Source organism: Schistocerca nitens, chromosome 2 (assembly GCF_023898315.1).
Source record: "Schistocerca nitens isolate TAMUIC-IGC-003100 chromosome 2, iqSchNite1.1, whole genome shotgun sequence".
Taxonomy (NCBI): domain Eukaryota; kingdom Metazoa; phylum Arthropoda; class Insecta; order Orthoptera; family Acrididae; genus Schistocerca; species Schistocerca nitens.
Genome location: NC_064615.1, coordinates 96,775,668 through 96,794,952, shown reverse-complemented (window position 1 = coordinate 96,794,952; position 19,285 = coordinate 96,775,668).

The following is a 19,285-nucleotide window of genomic DNA, read 5'->3' as shown; positions in this document are numbered from 1 at the left end:
AGAAGAATTACAATAGCTGACCGATGAAAGAAGGAAGTACAAAAATGTTTTAAGAAAGTCAGGAACGCAAAAATTAAGTTCACTGTGGAATGAAACAAATAGGAAGTGCAGAGAAGTTAAGACGAAATGAATGCTTGAAAAATTGGAATAAATCGAAAAAGAAATGATTGTCTGAAGAACTAACGCAGCATTCAGGAAAGTCAAAATAACCTTTGGTGAAATTAAAAGCAGCGGTGGTAACATTAAGAGTGCAACGGGAACTCTACCGTTAAGTGCAGAGGAGAGAGCGGATAGGTTGAAAGAGTACAGTGAAGGGCTCTATGAGGGAGAAGATCTCTCTGATGTGTTAGAAGAAGGAACAGGAGTCGATTTTGAAGAGGTAAGGGATCCAGTATTAGCATCAGAGTTTAAGAGAGCTTTGGAGGGACTAAGATCAAATAAGGCAGAACGGGTGGATAAAATTTCGTCAAAGTTTCTAAAATTATTCCGAGAAATGGCAGCAAAACGACTACTCATGTTGGTATGTAGAATGTTTGAGTGTGGCGACACACCACATTGTCCGTAAAACACTATCGGAAAAATATCCTCCACACAATTCCGAAGACTGCAACAGCTGAAAAGTGCCAGAATTATAGCACAAACAGCTTCACAACTCATGCATGGAAGTTTCTGACAGGAATAATATACAGAAGAATGGAAAAGAAATTGAGGATGTATTAGATAAACGATTAATCTGGCCTTAGGAACAGTAAAGGCACCAGAGAAGTAATGTGTCTTTGCGTTTGACAATGGAAGCAAGACTACAGAAAAATAAAGACATGTTCCCAGGATTTGTCAACTTGGAAAAGCGTTTGCGGCGCGGAACGTTGCTTTTTACCAACCTGCCAGTGTCCAGCAATGTTCATTTGTCTAGCTAAAAGCTGTAGTAGAAAATACTAGACCACTACTGTGTATTGCAGGTCGCAACATACATAGGTTTGTCCGGTAAACGGGATGTGGCTAGCTACTGAAATATAAGTTTTAACTTGGCAATGTAAATTTTCTGGTGTATTTTTACGATAAAGATCACAGTTAATACTGCCAAGTCTGTACTAAGTGTCAACACAATGTAAAGTTCACACGCACACCACGATCACACACGTAGCCAGTTTATGGTATTTACACCCGTTACCGGAGTTAATAGAATTCACCAGATCGTTTAGTTATAAAAATGCTCGCTCAAATGTTGTGCACTCTGCTCTACACGTAATACCTATTCCTGTCTTAGATCGCACAACGCGCCACGCTGTTTTAACTAACAGTCAAAAGCAATAATTTTGATATTCCGTCCGAAATTCCACACGACTTCCACTGTACCGCTCACTTAAATACACTTTGTACTACTTCACGAACTCGTAATTAGCATTTTTCCGCGATTTTACAGTAGTTTCGTCGGAGCTGCTTTCAATGCGATGTTACTAGTTCGAACCCTCAGCCCCGACCCCTCTAGATCACACCAAAGGCTTTGTTCCCAGCATAGATTGGCGCGAGCCTGCATTTTTCTGATTGGCTGATATCACAAACAACAAATCAGGTTGCAGTATTATCCCGCGCTAACCCGCGCTTTACTTCAATGACCAATCATAGTAAAACATTTCTTCCTATGGCAATTGCTAAATAAATATATTTAGAAAAGTATCAAATATGAAATTACTCCTTCTGAAATTAACGATTATTTTGTGTTCTACTCATGATTTATTAGTACAATAAACTGACTGCACATTTAATTATAGTAAATCCCCTGTATAGTTTAACTGGTACTTCGTGAATAAACAAAACAATTTTCGTTTACTTCTGTTCTTCTTCACTCATACAACACTCATACTGCTAATTACTACACATATAAAACAATTAAAATTATGCAAATACATTAAATATTAATCAAACATAACTTTACAACATTGTTTTGACTATGACTGCTAGCACTGTTCGTCAACTGCTGACCTCTGCCGCCTACTAGCACAACTACGTGCAGCTCTGTAACTCAGGTCCATGTCAGCTGGTGACAACTGTCGATGACTCATGCCTATAACGATATCGTCCTAACAAGTGACAGGAGCGATGCGAAGGCGCTACGCCTCATGTTCGACAATGTAAAATGATGCAAGATGTTCGAATTTCTGAGAAAATTTTTGTGAGGTATAGGGAGAGATAGGTAATATACGCTATGTACAGTAGTCAAGAGTGAATAATAAAAATGGACGACCAAGAACGAAGTGAATGGATTAGATAGGGTGTAAGACATGAATATAGCCTTCGCCCTTACTTTTCAATCCGTACATCGAAGAAGTAATAATGTAAATAAAGGATAGGTTGAAGAGTGGAATTAGAACTCAAGGAGAAAGATATCAGTGATACATTCGCTGATGACATTGCTATCCTCAGAGAAACTCAAGCAGAAATCTGTGATCTGCAGAACTGAATTAACCATCTAATGAATACAGATTATGAACTGAGAGTAAATCGAAGAAGGCGAAAGTAATGAAAAGTATCAGAAATGAGAACGGTGAGAAACTTAATATGCGAGTTATTGGTCACGAAGGAGATGAAGTTAAGGAATTCTACAACCTAGGCAGAAAAATAGCCAATGATTGACGGAGCATGGAGGACATTAAAAGCAGACTAGCACTGACGAAAAGGGCATTCCTGGGCAAGAGAAATCTGCTAGCAGCAAACATAGCTCTTAATTTGAGGAAGAATGTCTTAGAATGTGCGTTTGGAGCACAGCATTGTATGGTATTGAAACATGGACTGTGGGAAAACCGGAACAGAAGAGAATCGAAGTATTTGAGATTTGGTGCTAGAGAGGAATGTCAAAAATTTGGTGGACTGCTAAGATAAGGAATGAGGAGGTTCTGCACTGAATCGGGGAAGAAAGGCATACATAGAAGACACTAACAAGCAGATGGAACAGGATGATAGAACACCTGTTAAGACACCAGGGAGTGACTTCCGTGGTACTACAGGGAACTGTAGAGGGTAAACTCTGTACACGAAGATGGAGATTGGAAAACATCGAGCAAATAATTAAGGACGTAGGTTGCAAGTACAATTGTGAGATGAATTGATTAGCACAGGAGAGGAATTCGTGGTGGGCCACATCGAACCAGTCAGAAGACTGATGACTAATAGCAAAAGAAAAAAAAAAGAGTTAGTAGTAAAGGTGTACTACAACAAAACGTCATAAATGATGTGGTAGTTTTTCACACATCTCAGGGTTTGGCACGATATCAACTGCTACATTGTGTTCGACCTTTAAATTCACTACTTCATTGCTACTTAACTCTATTCGCAACACATTTAGCGGACATTATACACATTATATACGATTGCGCAGTACGGTTCAGATGATACGACGTGAAACATTGAGATGTGTGAAAAACTGCCGCATCATGTATGACGTTTCAATTTTTTACTTATTTACTACTACCTCTATTCGCAAAACATCATAGTATCCGTTGTTATAATATGTATGAATTCCATAAATTAGGTAATATTGTCTCATAGGTTTTGATAATATAAAATTTTGTTACTGATTAGCACTAATCACCTGCTTTTTATTGTCAATGTTTATAAGCTACAATATAATAAATGCCCAAACATTACAAATGCTGGTAATTATCAAATTTCACCAAAAATTATAAGTGATTTAGTTGGTATATAGTGGCTACAATGTGTAGAATACACAAACGTATGGCTAACGCTCTACGCTTGAGGTATACTCTAGATCATCATGGTCCATGCTACTGTCAATTCATTAATGTCATATGAAAAATGTATTTGTATTTGTGAAGCCACATATACACTCCTGGAAATTGAAATAAGAACACCGTGAATTCGTTGTCCCAGGAAGGGGAAACTTTATTGACACATTCCTGGGGTCAGATACATCACATGATCACACTGACAGAACCACAGGCACATAGACACAGGCAACAGAGCATGCACAATGTCGGCACTAGTACAGTGTATATCCACCTTTCGCAGCAATGCAGGCTGCTATTCTCCCATGGAGACGATCGTAGAGATGCTGGATGTAGTCCTGTGGAACGGCTTGCCATGCCATTTCCACCTGGCGCCTCAGTTGGACCAGCGTTCGTGCTGGACGTGCAGACCGCGTGAGACGACGCTTCATCCAGTCCCAAACATGCTCAATGGGGGACAGATCCGGTGATCTTGCTGGCCAGGGTAGTTGACTTACACCTTGTAGAGCACGTTGGGTGGCACGGGATACATGCGGACGTGCATTGTCCTGTTGGAACAGCAAGTTCGCTTGCCGGTCTAGGAATGGTAGAACGATGGGTTCGATGACGGTTTGGATGTACCGTGCACTATTCAGTGTCCCCTCGACGATCACCAGTGGTTTACGGCCAGTGTAGGAGATCGCTCCCCACACCATGATGCCGGGTGTTGGCCCTGTGTGCCTCGGTCGTATGCAGTCCTGATTGTGGCGCTCACCTGCACGGTGCCAAACACGCATACGACCATCATTGGCACCAAGGCAGAAGCGACTCTCATCGCTGAAGACGACACGCCTCCATTCGTCCCTCCATTCACGCCTGTCGCGACACCACTGGAGGCGGGCTGCACGATGTTGGGGCGTGAGCGGAAGACGGCCTAACGGTGTGCGGGACCGTAGCCCAGCTTCATGGAGACGGTTGCGAATGGTCCTCGCCGATACCCCAGGAGCAACAGTGTCCCTAATTTGCTGGGAAGTGGCGGTGCGGTCCCCTACGGCACTGCGTAGGATCCTACGGTCTTGGCGTGCATCCGTGCGTCGCTGCGGTCCGGTCCCAGATCGACGGGCACGTGCACCTTCCGCCGACCACTGGCGACAACATCGATGTACTGTGGAGACCTCACGCCCCACGTGTTGAGCAATTCGGCGGTACGTCCACCCGGCCTCCCGCATGCCCACTATACGCCCTCACTCAAAGTCCGTCAACTGCACATACGGTTCACGTCCACGCTGTCGCGGCATGCTACCAGTGTTAAAGACTGCGATGGAGCTCCGTATGCCACGGCAAACTGGCTGACACTGACGGCGGCGGTGCACAAATGCTGCGCAGCTAGCGCCATTCGACGGCCAACACCGCGGTTCCTGGTGTGTCCGCTGTGCCGTGCGTGTGATCATTGCTTGTACAGCCCTCTCGCAGTGTCCGGAGCAAGTATGGTGGGTCTGACACACCGGTGTCAATGTGTTCTTTTTTCCATTTCCAGGAGTGTAGATAAAAAGAATATCACTTTAAGTGATCAGGGCCATACCTCAGTGTGTTATAGAGGAGTACATTGTCACGTGCAAATCTGTCATTGCTGTGACATGTCTTTGATAGCATCTAACTCGGAGCCACGTTATTATAATTCTGTGAAAACAGTTAGCAAATATTTCAATTTTGTGTGCACTTCTGTTGTTTTACAGCTGGTATTAAATGTGCACAGTTACACATCCAAACGCTTTGATGTGATATTCTTTGTGTTGTCTCTACCAACAGTGCTTATCGATCCACGCATGTAACTTAATTTGAACAGTGTATGTGTAACAGTATTGCACGCATATTGGTATATGTGCCAACCTACATCCTAAAGTGGGCCTAGTTAATGTGTGCATGTCATTTGTAGTAACGAGTGTAGTTGTGACCACCAACTGTTGCATATTATGATACGACAGTCACATGGAAGAGAGAATAACTAACTTTCTATACCTGGGATTCACAGTCAAGTAGAGCTTTATAAAAGACATCATATTTACCCCAGTGACTGTAACACTTTATTTACTTCACGATTGCAATTTCAGCCTTAGACCATTATCAAGTGCAGCTGAAAAATACAGAATGTTTATAAATTATTTGACAAAATAGTTGTGTATTTTGATATTTGGCCGATTACACAGAACGAAAAATGTAGTTGTGTAAGAATGTTACTCACATTATTGTGGCTTTACTCCATGTCAACTTAAAATGAGCTGACACATTTATATGTCGTTGTCATTACTATTAAATACATTCTTGACCCTGTTACATATTGTGATCGCACATATCCATATGTCATAAAACAACATAGTCTATAGACACTCTTGTTCGTTAGTCCATCACTAGTCTCCTATGAACTAGATTGCAGCGGCAGATTACTGTTTACATGCTACTTGTAGCCGTTTTGGCGGGTAAACGGATTACAGATATTGTTTTGCTCTGTGTGGAGCGGGCTGGCTAGGGTGGCCGAGCGGTTCTAGGTGCTACAGTCTGGAACCGCGTGACCGCTACGGCCGCAGGTGCGAATCCTGCCTCGGGCATGGATGTGTGTGATGTCCTTAGGTTAGTTAGGTTTAAGTAGTTCTAAGTTCTAGGGGACTGATGACCTCAGATGTTAAGTCCCATAGTGCTTAGAGCCATTTTTTGACGTGTTTGTCCAATGTAGAATTTCTCGCAAGTGTCAGATTCTATTTTACAAACGCCAGATTTTGTAAACAGGTTGGCGTTATTGCAATGTTAGCTAGGGTATTATTGTTATGGAAGTTGACTTTGACAGGGGTTTTCTTAACAGCCTGCGCAATTTTATTTGATATTGTGCCTGTGAATGGTAAAGTAGCATACTTGTTCTTTTTGCGCTAATTGTGCTCTCTTTCTAACGTAACTTCGCTATTTAGGCCTGTATTTCCTCATTTTAAGTTGACATAGCGTAAAGCCACAAAAATGTAAGTGACATGCTTACGCAACTATATATTTCGTTCTATGTAATCGGCCGAATATCAAGATACACAACTATTTTGTCAAATAATTTATAAACATTCTGTATTTTTCAGCTGCACTTGATAATTGACGAACGCCGAAATTGCAATCGTGAAGTAAATAAAGTGTTACAGTCACTGGGGTAAATATGATGTCTTTTATAGAGAAAAAATTATTCATTTTGGAAGTTGTCGCCCATGTGCCAGTATTCATATACACAACATAATTTGCAAAATATTTCGGGGGGTAATAAAATTACACTAGCACGTATTTCATTTTCACAAAGTTGTTTTCATCAACGAGAAGGCCACGAGTGTGAACGCAAAAAGCAAGATAATGAAATGCCTTATAATCTAGAGAAGAAAGTCCATAACAAGTAGTGACTAGTCATGACCAGCCATTGGCCAGCATTCGAACAGGTGTAGGCCAGTCATACCCAATGGAACTGAGAGAATGTCTCGCTCGAACGCTTCCTACGATCATGACTAGTAACCATTACTCGAACGAACCTAATTCAACTCAAACTAAGAGTAATTAAAAACATTATTTATAGTACTGAAGGCCCTCCTTGTTTGCATTTTAAGTTTTTACAAATATTTCAATTTATTAAAATTTTCTAATCTCTTATTATAAGATAATTTTCTTCATTTTATAATGATTTTCTTAAGATTTAGTTTATTAAGTAAAGTCATTTATAGCGTTTTAATTACTTTTTAAACCCTTACATCAACATCCCTTACATCAACGATGAGACAAGGAGATTGTTTTTTATTCAGTCAAAGAATCGACCATTTCCATGACGGTTTTGATGTTCTAAATTCAGACACTTTAAAATCTACAACTACGTAAGGAAACAGAGGTAGTAAAATGTTGCCCCTAGTCCTCAAAAACATTTCCCAACAGCAATCGACCAGCGCCCAAAATTAATTTGATGTTGGAACTTCAAATACTTGAAATTCTACAAGTAGGTAAATGGAGGCAGTAAAATGTAGTTCACCAAACAAAACAAATCATTTTCCAGCAAACATTAATTTCTGACTTTTTCCCACATCTCTCATTCTGCGCAAACTTCCGAACAATGAATGTTCTCTCCGTTACTGGTTAGTTTAGAGTGAAGGTCGGAAAGCATTATTTTGTTTTCCTTGCAATCTGTTTTTTAGTCATGTGGTGGCGGATTATTCATACTTCCCTAAGGTAATGATATTCGTATCATAAAAGTCGAAAACATTCTATGACAAAATCGCAGACCATAAATCTGGCATTCTTCATGAACAATGTTGCTTGAAATGTCGAAACGTTGGGATTCCGTTCAAATGCTCTGACGCTATCTAGTAGCAGAAGTAAAACGTTGCCTATGTTTGGAAATATATACTGAGACGACTGCCTGATGTGACGATATTTCTTGGTCAATGGGACTTCAGAGGTTCATCTCAGAAAATTGGAGATAAAAATTGTGGTGTCACCGCCAGACACCACACTTGCTTTAAATCGGCCGCTGTCCGTTAGCATACGTCGGACCCGCGTGTCGCCACTATCAGTGATTGCAGACCGAGCGCCGCCACACGGCGGGTCTAGTCTAGAGAGACTCCCTAGCACTCGCCCCAGTTGTACAGCCGTCTTTGATGCGATGGTTCACTGTCTACATACGCTCTCATTTGCAGAGACGACAGTTTAGCATAGCCTTCAGCTGCGTCACTGGCTACGACATAGCAAGGCGCCATATTCAGTTCCTATAATTACTTCGAGAATGTATTCTGAACAGATAATATTGTGAATCATGTACCGTCAAGATCGATGTTCATCATTAATGGATTACAGTTAAGTATCACACTAATTACGTCCTTTTTCTGAATTGTCATTCCTTGTCATGTTCCAGACCTCACGTCAGTATAGTTCTTCCCTACTCACGCCAGCCTGCGTGAGCTAAAACGCATGCATTTCGGCTTCTACTCGTAACACGGTGTTGCCTCTTCTGCTAACACAGAAATAATAACAGAAATTTTGGGTTATTAGAACTCTTCAGTACCATGACCTAGTAAATTCAAAACAGATTAACGAAGTCAGTGACGGACAAGAGATGGAAAGCGTGTGTTATCTATCTAGCGATACGCAAAACGTATTTTTTAAAACGTGTGCCCTTCATGTCAGAAATGCCGTCTTGGAATAGTGGGAAAATTTATTTGGTTCAATAAGAAAACTGATAATTATTAGGTAAATGAGAGGTTTTTGGAATTTGTACTTTTATTCACATAACGGGGGTGCTATTGCACATTTATTTTGATCCATAATTCTGAAACAATAAATTTGTATCAGTGAATGTCGCGGAAAAGGTTGTGATAACGGAAGTAATATGAATGAGACTCTGAAAGGAGACCAGACACATTTTCATTAGTGGAAACCTACTGCAAAATTTTTTCCTTGTGCATATCACAGCCTTAATTTATGTGTAGTGCATTCAGCAGAGAGTTCTCGTTAAGCAGATACTTTTTTTCGGAGTGATTCAGCAGCTCTACAACCTGTTCAGTAGCAGTCCATAACGATGGAGAATTCTCAAACAGCTTGCTGGAAGTTCTGTATATTCCATGTCTGATACCAGCTGGAATGCTCGGTTTCAAGCCGTAAGGTCAATTGCAGCTCTGTTGGCCGCTGCAGTTGAAACTTTCTGTAAGTAAAATTTGTTGTTTGAAACATATTGTTTTGGTACGGGATATTTTGGTTGAAGTGAGATATCTCAGGTGCTTATTAGTGACGTCAATCTGGCTAACTTTGTCCGTACCCACCGACTACAGAATCGAGTTGCTACAAGCTCGAAATACTACCACTGATACTGAGAAAAGAAACATTGAAAGCTTGCTAAATGATTTAAAATATTTTTGGTAAAATTGGTGCATTCTTTCGGAATCTGAAGGTATGGCACTGCAGTTAACATCGATCCTGAATGTCCGGGCGTCCGCACCAAGAAGAAGAAATCGTTTCATGCTTAAACAAGGAATGAGGTGACAAATATTAATTCAGAAGGTTTATCCATGAGAATTTTTTTATGTCATTATCGACATCCTTTGTCAAACTTTAAACTTGCTATGAAGCAGTGAATATTTTAAATGACACATTTCGATTTTATTTCGCCTATTGACAATCAGATCGCTGAGGCATGTTAGTTCTCTGTCAGTGACTACTATAATGGTGTCACAGCAGATTTAGAAGAAGACGCCGGCCGCGGTGGTCTCGCGGTTCTAGGCGCTCATTCCGGTACCGCGCGACTGCTGCGGTCGCAGGTTCGAATCCTGCCTCGGGCATGGATGTGTGTGGTGTCCTTAGGTTGGTTAGGTTTAAGTAGTTCTAAGTTCTAGGGGACTGATGACCACAGATGTTAAGTCCCATAGTGCTCAGAGCCATTTGAACCATTTTTTTAGAAGAAGACGTGAAATATTTGGAAACAATTCTTCCTTCACACTTAGGAGGCATTACTTTGGAACCAATACGCCTCCTGAATAACAAGTTACGCATGTCCTTAAGACTATAAACTTAATTCAGAATTATGTAGCTTTGCGCATCTATTGTGCTCCTATAGTGACTGTAGCTGAAGTAAGGAAGGTCATTCAGCACCCCGGCATATATAAAAAACTGACTGAGATGAACTGTGTGTCAGCAACGTCATACAGATTTGGTGACATTGGCCACTGAGTCTAATTTGCCAAGGCAACAAGACACTGAAAATTTGATTCAAACACCTGCTCGCTTCTGGTTTCTCAAATGTATAGGCACGACGAGGAACGAGTACGGGTAGAACACTCCATATCGCAGTGCTACTGACACTGGACATTCGTCAATGCACTGTATAACACTGTTTTGTTTTAATGTAAAGTGAAAGCTCGTAAAATAAATAAATAAAATAAGTAAATTAAATTAAATGGAACCTACATACATTTCACAATAATTCGTTATTGACTAGAAAATGAAGTAGTCTTGTTGTAAGTTCATCTGGCATATGATTTTTCCCTGTTTCCTTGTAAGTCTCAGCCGAGCTCTCCTCCACTTCCCTAGCTGTGGTGGTCCTAGGTACCTGATAACTGTCATCACCACTGCTGTCAAAGCCAGTACTTAATGCTAATTTTTCAGTCCCCGTTTCCATGAAAGCCTCATGGCGCTGGTATTCTCTCTCGGTACAATGAATCTCTGCACACTCATTCCTGACTCATCGTCTTGGTAAGCTAGTTCTTTCAAAGCTGTGGTGGGTAATTTGATATATGGTGAAGTTCGTTGAAGCAGCTGCTAGCAGTGTCAAGTGCAAGTGCAGAGCTCATTTACGGCAGTTTTTTTTATTTTAATACATTCCAAATAATTTTGACTGTAATACAACATTACGCAAGTTCTGTCATAATAAGTACTGCCACTTTTGTGTTGTAGTAAAGGGCATGAAATTAAACAAATTTTGAAAAAAGCAAGCTCTAGAAATGCATCGTTTCGAAATTAGACTGAGATGAAGAAAACTGTATATTGTAAAGTGCTAGAAGGACTTCACTGCAAAATCAGTGTGAAATTTGGAGCACAATCTGAGCAATAGAACATCACGGTTTTACAAACTCGTACCTTTCTACGTAATTATTACATAAAAAACAAAACGAAAATTACAAATATGTGTATAAATGTTTCTTAAATTTGAAGCTACCGCAATTTATTCTAACTCTGAGTGAAAATGAGTGGACAAATCCAAAATATAAATGCAAAAAAAAGCCCGGAAAAAATTACATACTGTATGGAGGAAATTTAACTGTCAGGGCCACATCTGAAATTAGGAAGCCTGTGTTTCCGCACTTTCATAGAAAAACAATGTTATGAATTTCAATACCAGAGACTAAGTAAACAAGCATCACAGATGATATTCTGTCATTTATAACAACAAATTATATTCAGTAATTCATAGTTGTCATGATAATATAAACAGCTGAAAGAAAAGCAGCTAAAATCAGAGGAAAGAGTATTGGTTTTTGAATAGAAAACGAAGCATTTGCAGGCACTGTATTGCTGGTAAGTAATGTTTATGCTCATTTCCTCAATGTCAACGGCAAAATTAGGAACAGTTATTCTGACATATATAAACTTCCTGCTCGGCAAAGGAACACTTCCCGCGATTTCTTCGGGGCATCTGCATTTTATACACCGATTAAAATTACTTTGTGATTGACACTCTGTAGTGACGGAGAGGGGGATCATTGTTGCCGGCGTGTAGCCGGTCATGTTTCACAAGGCGATGCTCGTCCCTACAAAATGGCCAACACTGTGATCACGTGGCCCTCGAGAAAGAACTACGATTGGCTGGTGGCTGGCGCGTACTACTCGACATGCTGTAAAGTCAATCACAAAGTAATTTTAATGTGAGTAGAAATTCAGTCATCTAATATGTTGACATGTTGTAGTCCATACATCTTCTTCCAACGTTTACAGACCCTGTAAAACAGAATAGCACTGCATCCAACATGCAACTGAACTTAACTGTTAATTATGGCTAACAATACGCTTGTTTATACTGTTGCTTGCTGTGATTTAGCCGTCTGCGCCATAAGTAACTGATATTTCGCTCGATTTCCGCTGGTCATACCTCATGCAATGTACAGTACTAAGAAACTATATTTTATATTTAAATCTAATGAAAATTTTCTCTGTATTTCCAAAGTTCCCGCAATTCTGTTATGTTACAATAACGCCATATCTTTTTTAAAATAGCAATATAATTAGGTTGCTGTAATTGGAGGTGGAGCCCAATTACACATTCTGCTCTGGGCCCAGCGCTTGTATTCGTGACAGTAAGTTTACTGTTTACTGAAAAACTATTTTTCTTAAATTTCAACCTAATGAGTATTTTCTGTGTATTTCCAAAGTTCCCCAAGTCCTGTTATGTTTCAATAGTGACGTAACTTTTTTAATGTAACGATACAGTTAGATTGCAGTAATTGGAGATGGAGACCAGTCACACATCCTGCCCTGGACCTCGTTCTGGCCCTCAGCGGCCCTGTTAACCACGTGTAACGGCTTTCAATAATGAACAGGAATGCTCCGAATGTAGTCTAGATGGAGATTTCGTGAGCAATTCTTGAACCAGCCTTCTTCTGTAAGACACCATGCATGATCTGTTTGTGGCACATTTAACACCAGTGGCTTGTTATTACATGGCTGTACTTAACGGAAACGGTTATTTAGAGTAATCTACTAAATTCCAGGCCCATATTATTGACGTCGTTATATTGTCTTCGAACATTAGGAATAACGTCAAAGGAAACGGTCTGTTGACACACAGTCAACATGGACTTAGAAAATATCGTTCTTTTGAAACACAAATAGCTCTTTATTAACATAAAGCGTTGAGTGCTTTTGACAAGGGATTTCAGATTGATTCCGTATTTCTAGATTTCCGGAAGGCTTTTGACACTGTACCACACAAGTGACTTGTAGTGAAATAGTGTACGTATGGAATATCTCTCAGTTATGTAACTGGATTTGTGATTTACAGGTCACAGTTCGTAGTAACTGACGGATAGTCATCGAGTAAAACAGAAGTGATTTCAGGCGTTCCCCAAGGTAGTGTTGTAGGCCCTTTGCTGTTCTTTAACTACACTCATACTCATAAATTAAGGATAATTGCATAATGTGGTGCCACACAACGTGGCACTACACAAAACTGGCGATAACAGCAAAGGCACATAGGGAACACACACGATACAGATCTGTAAGTCCACGGTATTGGTGATAAGTTGAGAAAACCGACCCAAAACACATGTGGTACAAAACACCACTGTTTCCTGCGCATGTACACCGACATCGATATGGGATATGATCACTATGTACACGTACACAAGCCGCACAACGGGTTGGCATACTCTGGATCAGGTGGTCGAGCACCTGCTGGGGTATAGCCTCCCATTCTTACACCAGTGCCTGTCAGAGCTCCTGAAGTGTTCTAGGGGTTTGAAGACGTGCAGCAATACGTCGACCGAGAGCATCCCGGACGGGCTCGATGGGGTTTAGGTCTGGAGGACAAGCAGGCCACTCCATCCTCCTGATATCTTCTGTTTCAAAGTACTCCTCCACGATGGCAGCTCGATGGGGCTGTGCGTTATCATCCATCAGGAGGAAGGTCGGACCCACTGCACCCCTCAAAAGGCAGACATTCCGGTTCAAAATTACGTCCCGATACACTTGACCTGTTACAGTTCCTCTGTCAAAGACATGCAGCGGTGTGCGTGCACCAATCATTATCCCACCCCACATCATCAATCCACGACCCCCACACAGGTCCCTTTCAGGGACATTAATGGGCTGGTTTCTGGTTCCTGGTTCATGCCAGATGAAAACCCGGTGAGAGTCACTGTTCAGACTATACCTGGACTCGTCCGTGACCATAACCTGGGCCAACTGTTACAATGACCATGTACTGTGTTCTTGGCACCAGGATTTACGGGCTCTCCTGTGACCAGGGTCAGTGGATTGCACCTTGCAGGTCCCCGGGCGAATACACCATGTCTCTTCAGTCGTCTGCAGGCTGTGTGTCTGGAGACAACTGGTCCAGTGGCTGCGGTAAGGTCCCGAGCAAGGCTATCTGCAGTAATCCGTGGCCGTCTACGGGCACTTATGATGAGATATCAGTGTTGCACACTGTGGACGTCCCGTACTGTAGCGCCTGGACACGTTTCCTGTCTGCTGGAATCGTTGCCATAATCTTGAGATCACACTTTCTGGCACACGGAGGGTCCGTGCTCTGACCTGCTGTGTTTGACCACCCTCCAGTCGCCCTAGTATTCTACCCCTCATAACGCCATTTTCAACACACAGTCACCATTTTCACGTCTGAAAACGTCTGCACACTTACTCGCTGCACCGTACTATAACATGCACCAACACACCTCTGCTTATGTGGACTGCTGCTGCCAGCGCCGTCGTGCGACGACCGCAGGTTAAATGCATCGCATGGTCATACCGCGAGGTGATTTAAACCCGCAAACCGCCCACCAGAGCATTGTTTCACCACGTATCAGTTCTCTCCTTAATTTATGAGCATGAGTGTATATAAACGGTTTGGGAGACAATCTGGGCAGCCGTGGTAGGTTGTTTGCAGATGACACTGTCGTTTATCGGCTAATAAAGTCATCAGAAGATCGAAAGAAATTGCAAAACATCTTAGAAAAGGTACCTGAATGGTGCGAAAATTAGTAGTTGATCCTAAATAACGAAAAGTGTGACGTCATCCACATGAGTGCTAAAAGAAATCCGTTAAACCGCGGTTACACGATGAATCAGTCAAATCTAAAGGCTGTAAATTCAACTGAACACCTAGGAATTACAATTACGAACAACTTCAATTGGAAGGAACACACATGAAACGTTGTTGGAAAGGCTAACCACAGTTTGCGTTTTATTTGCAGGACAATTAGAAAATATAACAGATCTACTAAGGAGACTGCCTACACCACTGTTGTCCGTCCTCTTTTAGAATACTACTGCGCGGTGTGGGATCCTTACCAGATAGGAAAGACGGAGAACATCGAATAAGTTCAAAGAAGGTCAGCACGTTTTGTATTATAGCGAAATACGTGAGAGAGTGTCACTGAAATTATAAAGGATTTCTGTTGTACATCATTAAAACAAAGGTGTTTTACGCTGCGACGGAACCTTCTCACGAAATTCCTATCACGAACTTTCTCCTCCGAATGCGAAAATATTTTGTTGACACCGAACTACATAGGGAGAAACGGTCATCACTATAAAATAAGGGAAATCAGAGCTCGTACGGAAAGATATAGGCGCTCGTTCTTTCCACGCGCTATACGAGAATGCTATAACAGATAATTGTGAAGGTGGTTCGGTGAACCCCCTGCCAGGCACTAAAGGGGAATTACAACTGAATTTTTTTTTACGTTTTCGGATTTTTAATATATCACTTATAAACTCACATGAGAAGTATTTTTTTTAAACATAATCTACACTGGTTGAAAATGTTAAAATTTTTACGTGCATTGTTTCAAGATCTAATAAAATGTGTAATTTTTGCATAAAAGGCTGTGGATTTCTGTGTTATAAAGGTTAAATTACGTGTCTGTGTTGGTACCACTGTCAAAAATAGTAGGCTTATCGTATCGTTTCATAGTAGTTTGAGAGACAAGAAACTTTCTGATGGAAAAACTTTAGAGGCAGTCTGACAGACAAAACGATTGATGAACTACAACAGTATTATGAGGATTCGTTGAAAATGAAGCAGGCAGTATGGGGTACCTTCTTCCACAGTCTGTCAACTGATGAAAAACCAATACACCACCGTTGCCCTCCTGCACCTGATTCGTGGTGCAATTACCGCAATGCCCAGTAGGCCTACTCAAACAGTTCATACAACCATAAACATTCCATCCCAGCAGCAATCACGGATATCATAAAACCTATTTACAGAGACCTGGCAAATCCTGAATTACTAAAGAAGTGTCTGCATGGCCAGACTCAAAATTCCAACGTGTCGTTCAGTTATCTTACATGGACTCGCTTACCAAAAAATGCTTTTGTTGGAATGAAGACACTAAAGTGGGGGTTCAGTGATGCTGTTATTGCTTTTAGTGATGGCAACACCTGTAAGGTGAAAGTGCTATAGCACACGGGAATTAATCCTGGAGCAAACTGCATCCGAGAATTTGAACGGATGGATAAGGCTCGCATTGATAAAGCAGAGTATGAAGCACAGTTGGCCACTAAGGAGTCCAGAGAGAAGAAAAGAAGAAAAAATCTAGGAAAAAGATCATGAGGATGATATACGGTATGGTGCAGGGTGCTTCTGAGTGACTAAAATAAAAAAAATTAAGTATATGTTAAGTGAGTTACTGCCTTTTGAAACTTTAGAAGCCGTTCCTGAAAATTTACATTTTCTGTTGCATTTTTTCCCTTAATCTCACAAATCACTTCGAGTAGAGTATTCAAATTTTCACGGAGTATGATTAAAATTATTTAGGATAACGTACAAAAAAGTACTCGAAATTTTAACCGTGTAGTTAAAAAATTGTAATTCCGAAAGCAGTGGCTGAAATGCAGATATAGTTCAGTATACTCAAAACATACAGTTTAATGTCCTGTAAAAGTTTCATGTCAATGGCTACTGTGGTTCCTTAAATACAGGGAAGCCAAGTTACTATATTGAACACTGTCGGGATAGGGCGTTCCAACTCCCCTTAAATGTGATTTGCAGAGTATCTTTGTAGATGTAGATGTAGATCTGATACACCTTTGGGACTGTTTGGGATGTCAAAAACTAAGAAAACGAGAACTTCGCTCTCCAGTGAATATACATGGTAACCCCTGCCTCATATAGCGCGAGTACTAACATACACTGATAATTCTTGGTAATCGAATTTTAGGAAGCATGTTTTACCCGATTCCTGTCATTCATGGTATACTAGTGAAATGGTCATACGGGAATATCCCCACTTCATCGCTACCTCGGAAAAGCTGGGTCCAATCGCACGTGCGCCGACTATAACACCACGTTCAAACTCACTTAAATCTTGATAACCTACCATTGTAGCAGCAACAACTGCGCCAGACACTTGATGTTTTATATAGGTGTTGACGTCCGTAGTGACTTATTCTGCCTGTTTACATATCTCTATATTTGAATAAAAATAGCTATACCAGTTTCTTTGGCTCTTCAGTGTATAAATGACAAAGAAATGAATGTAGCAAGTTGCAGCCAGTTTCGAGACATATAAATCTGCACCAAAATATCAGGAATTGCATGATGAAATTCATTCCAAATGTAGCGGGAATAAAGTATACGGGACGAAAGGTTTTTCATATTCATAATTTGCACAGAAACTAGAGTGAAATAATACGACTAGAAGGACACGAAAAGGAAGCAAAAGCTGAGAAGGAAATGAGATTTTTTAGCGTATTCCTTATGTTAATCAATCTGTAGCTTCAGCAACTTTTGTAGGACACACAGGACATATCTGAAAAGGTATCAAAGTTTACGGAGTGGAAGTAAAACTTGGACGTTTATGGACAACTTTGCAATTCTCTCGCAGAGGGCTAAGAACTTAGGCAGGCAATTGAACAGAATGGACAGTGCTTTGAAAATTAGTTATCTGACGAATGTCTAGAATAGTGTAAGAAAGTAGCAATATCAACCAAAATGCTGAGGGAAATAGTTTATGATCTAAGATATTACAAAGCAGCAGAAGAGTTCTTTTTGTTAGGCACTAATATAACTAATGACGGTTAAAGAACATTGGATATAAAATGAATACTGGCTGCTACAGGAAAAGCACATATGAAAAAGATAAATATGTCAACAACGAATATAAATTTAAATGTTAGCAAGTTTTTCTGAAGGTATTTCTGTATATCATAGCCTTGTGAATCGTGATCGGTAAGCAGTTCAGACAAGAAACGAATTGATGCTTTCGAAATGTGTCGTCATAGGAGGACGGTGATGATCAGATGTCTAGATCGCATAATTAATAAGATGTAACTGAATCGAACTGAAGGAATGAGAAACATATGACACAGTCTGACGAAATGACGGAATCGGATGATAGGGCACAGCCAGAGACATCAAGAAAACGTCATTTATGTATTGGAGTTATGTATGTGTTGATGAAATTGTGGTAGGAGAACGAGACTCGAATACAGGAACGACGTTCAAGGGAATGTAGTTTATAGTGGCTGTGCAGATATGAAATAATTTGCACGCGATTGACTAGAGAGCAGAGTTCCAAAAAACCTGTCTTCAAACTAAAGGCCACTACAACAACAACGGAAACAACAACTTCAGCCACAACATGAAATGAAAAAACAGATTTTAGATTCAGGCACTTCATCGACGTCTGGCGTTCTAAAAATAATAATAAAACGAACTTGTACGACAACTGAAATTAAATTAAAGGCTTTTAATCTCACTTTAGATGTGCATGCATTGCCACAGTTGGTTTACTTGTACGTCCGAAGGTTAGGGGTCATCCAAGACCCTATGATAGTATCTTTTTTGTACAAGTGGCTACGACTAGGCCACATTAGTAGCAGTGCAAGGGACAACAGCGATGTGACATGAGGAACAGGCTCACTAGACAGTGAACTACACTTTGGGCACAGTATGTCGTGCTAACAACGGAGGTCGCCACAATGTAACAAATGTAATATGCGAAAGAATGCATGATGTTTATGAAATATGAGGAATTTTGTGGACATTTAGTTATGATACCGACGAACGAATCGTCGCCAATGTGAATGACAGGTGGCCAAAGCTAAATAGAAACCTACAAATGTCTTCTCTGCATATACAGCGGGTTTCTCGGTGAAGTCGATAAGGAGCTGGTTGCATGGTTTGGGTATACAACGACTAAAATAATTAGAAGTCGTTGGTAAAAAAATAATATATTGTGATTAACTGGTGGTACAGGAGTCTTCATAGTCAGGAGGAATATAATTACAAACGAAGAGCTATAGAGGCATTACATAGGCCATACTTTAACTAAGAGCCTTGTTAGAGGTAG